Source organism: Gorilla gorilla, chromosome 2 (assembly GCF_029281585.2).
Source record: "Gorilla gorilla gorilla isolate KB3781 chromosome 2, NHGRI_mGorGor1-v2.1_pri, whole genome shotgun sequence".
Taxonomy (NCBI): domain Eukaryota; kingdom Metazoa; phylum Chordata; class Mammalia; order Primates; family Hominidae; genus Gorilla; species Gorilla gorilla.
The window spans coordinates 109482921-109493716 of record NC_086017.1 but is presented as its reverse complement, the minus strand read 5'-3'; the positions used below and the strand labels follow the sequence as shown (position 1 = coordinate 109493716).

Here is a 10796-nt window from a genome sequence, read left to right as displayed (position 1 = left end):
TGGAATTAAAAATTTAGTACTGGGAATATTTTCATCATTCCAGATCAGTAGGAGGATATTTCAGATGTGGTTTCAGGCTGGGTCTGTTTATAGTAGAAATAAGAGTCTGTCTTTCTAGTGAAAACTAGAAAGAAAAGGTCCTAATGACAGCATTTATCATCCAACAACAATATGTTAGTCATTAAGAAATTACCAGCTTCTTTTGTTTCACTACAATCTCTAGAGGTACAGTGTAATTATCAGTGATTACATATGATAAAGCTGAAACCTCAGAAGTCAGGTGATTTGTGGAAGATCACACAGTGAGTGGAAGAATTAGGACCAAGCCACAGGTCTCTAGCTCCAAATCTTAGGTTCTTAGCACTTGATAAGCTTTTCCCAAACTGTTGTCTCAGGACGCTGATCCAGGGAGTACCTGCTGTGTGCTCCATTATCCTATTAGAAAGTCACGGCCGGGCGCGGTGGCTCACGCCTGTAATCCCAGCATTTTGGGAGGCCGAGGCAGGCAGATAACGAGGTCAGGAGATCGAGACCATCCTGGCTAACACGGTGAAACCCCATCTCTACTAAAAATACAAAAAAAAATTAGCCAGGCGTGGTGGCGGAAGACTGTAGTTCCAGCTACTTGGGAGGCTGAGGCAGGAGAATGGCGTGAACCTGGGAGGCGGAGCTTGCAGTGAGCCGAGACAGCGCCACTGCACTCCGAGACTCCGGCAAAAGAGCGAGACTTCGGCCTGGGCGAAAGAGCGACACTCCGTCTCAAAAAAAACCAAAAAACAAAACAAAACAAAAAAAACAAAAAAAACAGAAAAAGTCACGGCCTGGCTTGGTGGCTCAGGCCAGTAATCCCAGCACTTTGAGAGGCGAAGGCAGGTGGATCACTTGAGGTCAGCAGTTTGAGACCAGCCTGACCAACATGGTGAAACCCCACCTCTACCAAAAATACCCAAATTAGCCAGGTATGGTGGCAGGAGCCTGTAATCCCAGGCTGAGACAGGAGAATCGCTTGAACCAGAGGTTGCAGTGAGCCGAGATCGCGCCACTGCACTCCAACCTGGGCGACAGAGCAAGACTCCCTCTCAAAGAAAAAAGAAAAGAAAAGAAAGTCACACATACCAGAATATTAAATATGCCAACACATAAATCTGCTCAATTTAGTTTATCTTGGGGTAGAGGATATTAAAATATCAAAATTCATTTTTTAAACATTTAAGAATTTATTTAAAATAACTTAAAGAGTACAGTTGAATTGTTTGTAACTCAAAGGATAAATGCTTGAGGGGATGAACACCCTATTTTTCATGATGTGCTTATGTCACACTGAATGCCTGTATCAAAACATCTCTTGTACCCCATAAATACATATACCAACTATGTACCCACAAAAATTTAAAAAATTAAGAAAAAAATAAGAATTTAGTTAGGACCATTTTTTTCCTTGTGAAATAAATAGCAATTTTATTTACTTATAAGCTCATAAGTGCTTTTTGGAATGCCATGTCAAACCAAACTGGTCTACATAAACCATTATACTACTTTACTAGAAGGAAATAAAATTCATTTGCTGTTCTTTTATTTGGCTCTCAGTGAAGTATCATATAACCCCTCACATTATGTTAAAACAAAACTGTAAAGAACATAAAAAAAATTCTCCTTGCTCTTTGCTTTACATCTTGGGAAATGTTTTGGGTTTCCTCAGTGAGTGTTTTTTGTTCATAGACATGATCATCTATTATGTGTGTTACGGGAGAAATGAGGTTTAGAATTGATGAGCCAGCCACCCTCCTCCCCAACTTAGAGGTGAGAACTCTGATCCTAGAAAGGTAACAGGACTTGCCAAAAGTCGTTGTTGGAACTGAGCTTCTCATCAGGACTTTCGTTCCATGTCATCTGCTGTAGTATGAAGTGTTTTGCCTGACCCAACCTAGGATATCATTAACAATGAGTTCGAGTTCTTGTGGGAATTAAGGATATGAGCCTCTTTTAAGAAAATAAAATATGCTGGCCAAGCACACTGGCTCATGCCTGTAATCCCAGCACTTGGGGAGGACGAGGCAGGAGAATTGCTTGAGGCCAGGAGTTCAAGACCAGCCTGGGCAACATAGTGAGACCCTACCTCCACAAAAAAAGAAAAAAAAGAAAATTAGCTGGGTGTGATAGTGCATGCCTGTAGTCCCTGCCACTTGAAAGGCTGAGGCAGGAGGATCACTTGAGCCTGGGAGGTCGAAGATGCAGTGAGCTATGATTGTTCCACTGCACTTCAGCCTGGGTGATGGTGAAGAACGAATGAAGGAATGAACGAATGAATGAAAGAGAGAGAGAGAAAGGAAGGAAGGAAGGAGGAAGGAATGAAAGAAGGAAGGAGAGAGAAACAGAGAGAAAAGAAAGAAAGAGAGAGAAAGAAAGAAAAAAGGAAGGGAGGAAGGAAGGAGGGATGGAAGGAAGGAAAAAAGAAAGAAAGAAAGAGAAAGAGGAAAGAGAGAGAGAGAGAGCAAGCAAGCTAGCTGTTGAGAGGCACAGAAAGACAAATTTTATAAGGACCAGCCCTGAACTGAAAATTTCTACTTCTTTTTTCTCCCCTTTCCAGCCAGAACTGCAGGTCACCAGCAAAGGTCACAGGTAGGCAGACAGGGCAGCTAATGATACAGTGGAGGAAAATTCTTTCCTTTTGTTTCAGGACTAATTTGAAAGAACATAGCCATATAATAATATCATGAAATCTTGTACTTTATTTTTGCTGGGTTTCTAATTCAGTTAAGTACTATAGAGATGTATTAAGATTTGGTCTTTTTTCTTGAAACCATTTTGTAAATTTTAAAATAAGTTAGAGAATTAGAAGTTTAAAATTTCACAAACAAAATTTACTACAAAAACTATCAGGTTTAGATCTCCTAATAGTTTTCCATTGAAATTGCTCTGTTTCTATAAAATGATGAGATAGATTACCTATCAGTAACTGATACCATCTCAGAATCTTTGAACAAAAACTAGCCCCACTAGTAAATGCCTTATTAATTTCAACAAAATGTGACTTCCAAAGCCAAGAAAAATAATTGAAAATACTACACAAATATGTGATAAAAAAGTTTATTTCCAAAAAATATGGAATGTGTTTAAAACACTGCCAGCATGATATACATGTGTCTGTATCAATGTAATTTCCCTTGCTTTGGTAGTATTATTTGAAATATTTAGCTATCATAGTTTGTTGTTGTTGTTCTGATCCAAAAGAGAAATAAAAATTTAGGTATGGACTAATTTTATGGCAATATGGAATTGATGAGTTATGCTGTTATGTGAAGTATCTATCTGAAATATTAAGAAAAAGAAAGGAAGGCATAGTCTTCCTCATTTTTGGAACAGAAGACATTATAATTTATTCCACCTTTCAGTTCTTCCCATTTGGTCAATATTCTGTCTATCCATAAGTACTTTGATGCTACCAAATGTATTGTTTTTATCCTTTTTACTGTTTTGTGATATCTACCTATGTTGTTTGTTGGTGGTTAATCTTCCCTGCAAGCCACAAAGCACCATAAGATTTTATGGAATACCTACAAAATGGAGACTTCAGCTCATCTATGTCTTGCAAAGATATAAACATAAGAAAAGAACAGCATTGAATTCCAGAGGCTGATGTCACTTCTTTTTTTAAATATGCTTATTTAATTCAGATAAATAGAACTGTTATGAATTTGAGAGGAATGAAGATATTCAAACACTAACAGAAAATCGTTAGCCTCATATTAGAGCACTCAAATGCTTATGTAACTCTTCAATCCATCTGGCTTCATAAAACCGAAACTTTGAACACAAAACAAGTGGCAGAGTTCACATTACCTTTTATATGTTCCTAGGTATGAAATTGCATCAATTTATTATGAATTAAATTTGAAAAAATCACAGATTTAAAAACAAAGTACAGCAGTGCCTGATTCTTTTTAATTCCACAAATATCTAGCATCTCAAAGTAACATGTAAACAAACTTCTATGCTGCTCAATGAATCCTTCCAATTTCGATAATAAACTAAATAGTATCGGATCTGGTATATGACTTTCATGTGTAAGTTATGGTTTTATCCATTACTTTGACAATATCACTGATGTAACAGAGAAAGAAAAATTTTCAACTATCTATTTAAAACCAACTGACAGGTTCAAGCACCTGTCTTCAGAAAAGGCAGCAGCATTTTTTTTTTTAACATACTCAAAGTAAGATTTGGCCTAAGCCCTTAATACCTTCCTGAACAGACATACAACTAAACACCCTCAGGAGATGTTACACAAGGGAGAGAAGAACATGGAGCAATTTGCACTTTTTTGCCTAGATAATATTAACAAGGTAAAGCAAATCCAGATCTTTATGAATGAACAGCTGTCATGTTTAATACACTTGCAACTCTATAAAACTAGAGCCACTATCACATATGCTTATATAGATACATATGTATTTTTAATAAAGTCTCTCACTTGCTTCAAAATTTAAGGATGATTTTTTCCTAGTCAATCATTTCAAAGGAACAACAAATAAAGTAGAAAAGGATGAAATATGTTTTGCATATTTCTGTGGAAGAATGGAAAACATACTTTGAGAGGTTCAGAAAATTCACTGTACAGAATGAACAGCTTATATACACTATGTGCAATTTTTCTTGGCTGGGGTATTTGAATGCAAGAGATCCTCCAAAATAAGAAGCCACATTCATTCTTGTCCATATCCCTCTGTCTCTTCTATTGCAAAAAGAAGTTTTTCCTTTAGTTGTTCATAACTCTTATATGGTGGTAGATCCAAGAGATTAAAACATGTATGGCTTCTTGGTAACCAAGTATCTTTGCCAGCTTTTTCAATGCAAAACTTTTGAGGCCCATTACTTCCCATGAGCTCAGCAAATCCTCCTAGAGATAAACGGCAGGTTCCAGTGACGAACTGCAATAGTAGCATTCTTACTTCATTGTCTGTCTCTTTCACAAACTGCCAGAACCGAATGATTTGCTTGCTGTTTCTTGTATAATGTTGATAAACAGTATTTCTCTGCCAATCTGCCAAGTCAACCTCCTGCATGCCACACAACATAACCTCTAATTATTTTTCATTGAAGTACTGTAGCCACTGATGAGGAACAACTCCATTAAAACCATCAAGGAAAGCTTTGGTCTGTTCTTGTACTCCTCGAGAAAAATGCCATTCTGTCATTAAACCAATATATTCATCTTTGTTCTCCTCAGTCACCAGAATATTGGAAACTCCCAACTTCAGGTCATGTGAAGTAACTTTTCCCCAACTCTCCATGTCAACAGAAAAGTACAGTTCTAAGCCACATTCTTCAATGTTGTTATCTCTTATCCAGATAAGGGAGTTATAAAATTCAGTATCAATAGATTCCAAATCCTTAATAGTAAGTTTTTTACTTAACATATGCTTGTAGAATGGTAAAGAGAAACCAGTATCGATAAGCTTTCCATGAAATAGTGCCATGGCAATAAAACGACCAATGAAACAGAAGTATGAAAGATGGTCTGGATTAATGGTTGATGCTGGATTTATCTGCAGACAATAGTTGTTCTTCCCCACATACTCAAATAAGCAATACATTGGGTTCAAAACTTCATGTGAAAGCAAGAAAAGCCATTCTCTTGCTAGGCCACCATAATCAAGTCCTTCTTCTCCTCTAAATATTACTTATAAGCACCTCCTCAAGTCATAAGGTTTTAATGCCATAATCTGTTGGAAGGAATCTTCAAACAATGTCTGCCGGGACACATTGATCTTTACATGACTGGGTAGTGCATTAGACTGGCACAAATAATGGAAGTGAGCAAGTTTCCGCCTAAAGCTGTGTTCATAATCAATTTGTGGACCACCTTTAGTCACAGATGACTTCCCATTGCAAGGATCTTTGAATGCTGTTGTTCTTGCATTATGATTAACAAAGTACCTTACACCTTCACGAGTATATCTAATTTCCCAGCCTTCTGGCAGAGGTTCTTCATTCTGTAAGCCTTGAGTTCTTGGATCTTCCCACTGGGTTGTTTTTGTATTATGATTCACAAAGTAAACCCTGTCTGTTGAATCCACTCTTTTTTCCCGGCCTGGTGGCAAAGGTCCATGAGGGTCACTTTCTGCAGCTAACATTGAAGCTGAATAGAGGTATCATTGGTTAAACTGTTGCATAGCTCCCTGCAGTTGGTTCCGCTGAGATTGCCACTGTTGAAAATTTCTGACCGATTCCATGGTAGGCTGCTGCCATGTTGTTGTTCTGGTGTTATGATCCACATAATAAACTCTTCCACGATCATCAACTCTTCTTTCCCAACCTGAAGGTAAAGGTTGTGGTCTCTCCCGTGTGGTAGTTTGAGTATTATGATCCACATAATAGGTTCTACCATGAGGATATTTTCTTTGTTCCCACCCTAATGGCAAGGTTTCTGTGTTGGCATTCCCAGACTCCTGCTATACCAGATCCATACACCCGTCTGGCTGTCTTGATTTGGCTGTTTCAAAAGCAGAACTACTTCCAGAATTAGAGGTGTCAGGGTCTAATATACTTCTAGATTCAGATCCCAATTCTGCACTGGTAGAAGGAATGCATTCATTGTTTTCTGAGGAAGTCAGTATTTCTTGAACTGGAGGATCTTCAACAGTAGTACTAGTGCAATTTGGAGACAAGGCATTTTCTTCAGACACTACTGGAATACCCATGACAGAAGCATTATCAATTGGTGCAAATGAGGATGATTCTCCATTAACAGTGTCATCGGCAGGCTCAGATGTGAGTAGTTTTGGGGCTGGTGTATTTTTGGGTCTGGCAGCAACCTGAGATGGAGATGAAGGTATGTTGTCTCCATTAACTACATACGAGCAGCATGAGTTTTGGACTAGAGTGCTTGTAGGTACGTGATTATCTATTCCATTCGTGCCTTCAACAGCCAACCTGGCAGTTGTCCTTGCTGAAGGCTCTCCATTTTCATGTAAGGCATCACCATTTTGCTGTATTTCTATGGCTGGAGATGAGCGGCGGTTTGTTATATTTTCTTGCTCAATCACCAATCCATCAAGCACAACTGTCAATTCACCAGTTTGTGCTATGCCATTCTTGTTTTCTAAGGAAAGTTTTAATTGCTCTTTCACTCTTTCCAGTTTCCTATTGTGTATCAACAGAGCTTGTTTCAAATCTGTTGTTGCATTTCCTAATTAAGCATCTGCTTTTGAAGTGTGATGACTCCAAACTCGAAATTCCAATGTAGTCTGTGGCGTAACATTTACAGTTAGCTGTTCATCCCATTTTGGATTAGAAGAACTACTGGATTTTGCTGTTTTCCTAATTTCTCCATCTACAACTACTTCTGTATATATTGCTGTTCCGAACCAGTTCTTTCTTCTCTTAAGTTTGGCACTAGAAACAGTTACCTGTAACTGCAACCTTCCACTGTGGTTATTACTAGTATCAGACTTTGGTGAGGCAGTGGCCATGTCCCAAAATTCAGCTAAAACTATGTATCAGGAACTGCTAGACACTGGAGATACAAAGATGAGTAAGACACGATTCCCTGTTTCAAGGAGCTCACAACCCAGGCGCGAAGCTTTCGGCTCCCGGCAGCCAGGCGGCCGCGGCACCTGCACCTCCTCCTGCAGCGGGCGCCCTCACCCTTCAGCGACGAAGATCACCATCTCGCAGCAGGCGCGGCGGCGGCAGCCACACAGGCGTCGGCCCCAGCAGCCCAGGCCGCCAGCAGTCACTGGGAGCCGGCACACCGAGCTCCAGCTCGCCGACACCTGACTCTCCCCCGACCCCCACCCCTGCCCTGATTTGCATTTTTCTGATGATTAGTGATACTGTGTTTGTGGTCCACTTGTATGTCACATTATTCCATCTGTACTTAAGTGAGCTCCTGCCGGAAGGAATAGGCACAATTCCTCTTTTACCTGCAGAATATCAAGGGCTTTGGGATTCATGATGTTTTCCTATAAATTGTTACAGAAACAAGTTCTGCTCTGGGCAATATGGAAGACTAGTTTGTATATTTTTATACGAATGAAAATTTATATCAAATCATTATGTATTTAAATTTCATCGGAAGCTAGACGCGATGGTTCACACCTATAATACCAGCACTTTAGGTGGCTGAGGTGGGAGGACTGCTTGAGCCCAGTAGTTCAAGACCAGCCTCGGCAACATAGCGAAACCCCATCTCTACAAAAATTAGCCAGGTGTAGAGGTGCATGTCTATAGTCCCAGCTACTCAGAGGCGGAGGTGGGAGGATTACTTGAGCCCCGGAGTTTGAGGCTGCGCTGAACCGTAATTGCACCACTGCACTTCCAGCCTGGGTGACAGAGTAAGACCCTGTCTCAAAAATAAATAAATAGACCGGGTGCGGTGGCTCACGCCTGTAGTCCCAGCACTTTGGGAGGCCAAGGCAGGCGGATCACCTGAGGTCAGGAGTTTGAGACAAGCCTGGTCAACATGTCCAAACCCTGTCTCTACTGAAAATACAAAAATTAGCCGGATGAGGTGGCAGACGCCTGTAATCCCAGCTATTAGGGAGGCTGAGACAGGAGAATCGCTTGGACCCAGGGGGAGGAGGTTGCAGTGAGCCGAGATCACGCCATTGCACTCCAGCCTGGGCAGCAGAACGAGACTCTGTCCGAAAAAATAAATAAATACATAAATAAATCTCATTGAATATATTTAAAACAATGATTTGACAGTTTTATTTTAAAATGTAAATTTTTACATTCTACTGAAAATTATGTCCTTTACAACTATAAAGTTATGATAAAAAATTGAGACATTAACTTTGAAATGTGTGATGGAGGCACATATTTTTACAAAATAGTTTTAGTAAATTTGTGAGCAAAAGTTTGAATACTATCAACCTACATCACATTTAACAAAGTCCTATCCATCAGAATTTGAGAAGAAATGGATGAGAGAAAGCAATGTGAGAGAGTGTGAGAGAGAACCACTATCGACCAAAATTTATTCAAATCATGTGGGAAAATTAAACAAACATGAGAATGGAAATTCAAGTTTATAAAATTATTTTTAAATTTGAAGTATATTACTAGGAATGAAAAGAGAGTGGGTTTTGATTTCATTTTCTCTGATCTAAGAAGTGACCACTGAACCATTGGCATTGATCATTATGTCCATTGCTTAGTAGTTGGTAAGTAAGTGGTATTTGAGTCTAACTCACATTGATAAACACTTGCATTATAATTTTCAAACAGAGTAGTGGGCCCTAAGAAATGCATTTTCCACTCTGATCAGTGTTTTTCATAAAATATTATAATTAAAGCTTAACTTTAATCAACATAGAGAAGGGGATCTGTTGTGGTCATGTAAGAGCAGACACAGGAAATATTTACTCATGGAGTCAGAAGTTAAGACTGACGTATCTGGAAATGAGACAAGGGCTGGGTGGAGCTAATCAGGCCGTTTTATTTGTAGCTGTTGCCATGGTGTAAGCGTAAATTTGTGGCCCTGTCTGCTACTAACAGTGAGCCATGCCTAAAAATAAAAAAAATTAATAACTTCAAATACGCAGTATACTTTCTATAAATCCTATCAGTGGTGTTCCAAGAAATAACAAGTGTAGCAAGAAAGTAAGTCCTTAGATTGGCATTTTCCATGTGATTCTGTGTAGTGCTATTAATCTTGCTACAAGATTTGAGTGTCATGTTGCTTAAATATAAATCATTAATGTTCATTGGTGTTTACCAGAGTTCGAATATTTGCTATAGGATTTACTTATTTGTGAGTGCTTTAAAATATATAACTTTTTATTTATTAAACAATTTTTGGCTATTCATAATAGGAAGAAAAGAGTATGAAGAATGTTGGAAGCATTTTACAAATAATTTGTTGTTTTGAGAAGTTTCAAGAAATCTTGAGTACCAATGTCTTCTTCTTCTTTTTTTTTTTTAGACAGGGTCTTACTCTGTCACCTAGGCTGTAGTGCAGTGTGGCCATCTCGGCTCACTGCAACTTCCACCTCCCAGGTTCAAGCTATTTTCCTGCCTTAGCCTCCCGAGTAGCTGGGATTACAGGCACCCACCACCACACCCAGCTAATTTTTGTAATTTTAGTAGAGACAGGGTTTTACCATGTTGGCCAGGCAGGTCTTGAACTCCTGACCTCAGGTGATCCTCCTGCCTTAGCCTCCAAAAGTGTTGGGATTACAGGCATGAGCCACCATGCCCGGCCCACTGTCTTATTCTTGCATCCAGAAGATTAACATTTTTCAGACATTTGGAAACATTATTCTCAGTGTCTGCTAAACATACAATCTTCTGAATGCTAGTTTATTACTTTTTTAATAGGAAAAAGGGAGAATCATGTGACGATATTGGGTAAATTCTGTAATTGGGCTTAGTATTTATTGTAAATGAACACAATGGAATTCCAATTTATAAGTCTCTTGCATTTGACCAGCTTGACAAGTCAGTCTGCTGGATTCTGATTACCTCTTGGTGAACTGATAGAACTGAGTGGCTGTGTGGTGCACAGTATGTGAAAATGGTGAAGCACTGCCTCCTATAAGGTACTGCATGAAGCAGTCCATTTCCTCCACATTTGAATGTAAGTTGTCTTGATTTTTCTACCAGAGGAAAACAAACTATTAAAAAAAAGACTGAACACAAACTAAAACCATAGGACTGAAAAAGTCTTTAAGAAAGAAAAAAAATGATCTTATACTCAAGGATCCTTGACTTTTAATAAATCACAAGATCCTACTGACGAGGCCTAGATTATATATTTTGAATCTGTCTTTTCCTACCGCTCCACTGCCAGC

The 10796-nt window shown here is 39.1% G+C and overlaps 1 pseudogene; it reads right to left on the bottom strand.

The window, feature by feature from the left end:
- Window positions 1-4663: 4663 nt before the first annotated feature.
- On the bottom strand, window positions 4664-7560 carry LOC101133240 (NEDD4-like E3 ubiquitin-protein ligase WWP1; annotated as a pseudogene).
- Between the last annotated feature and the right edge of the window lie 3236 nt (window positions 7561-10796).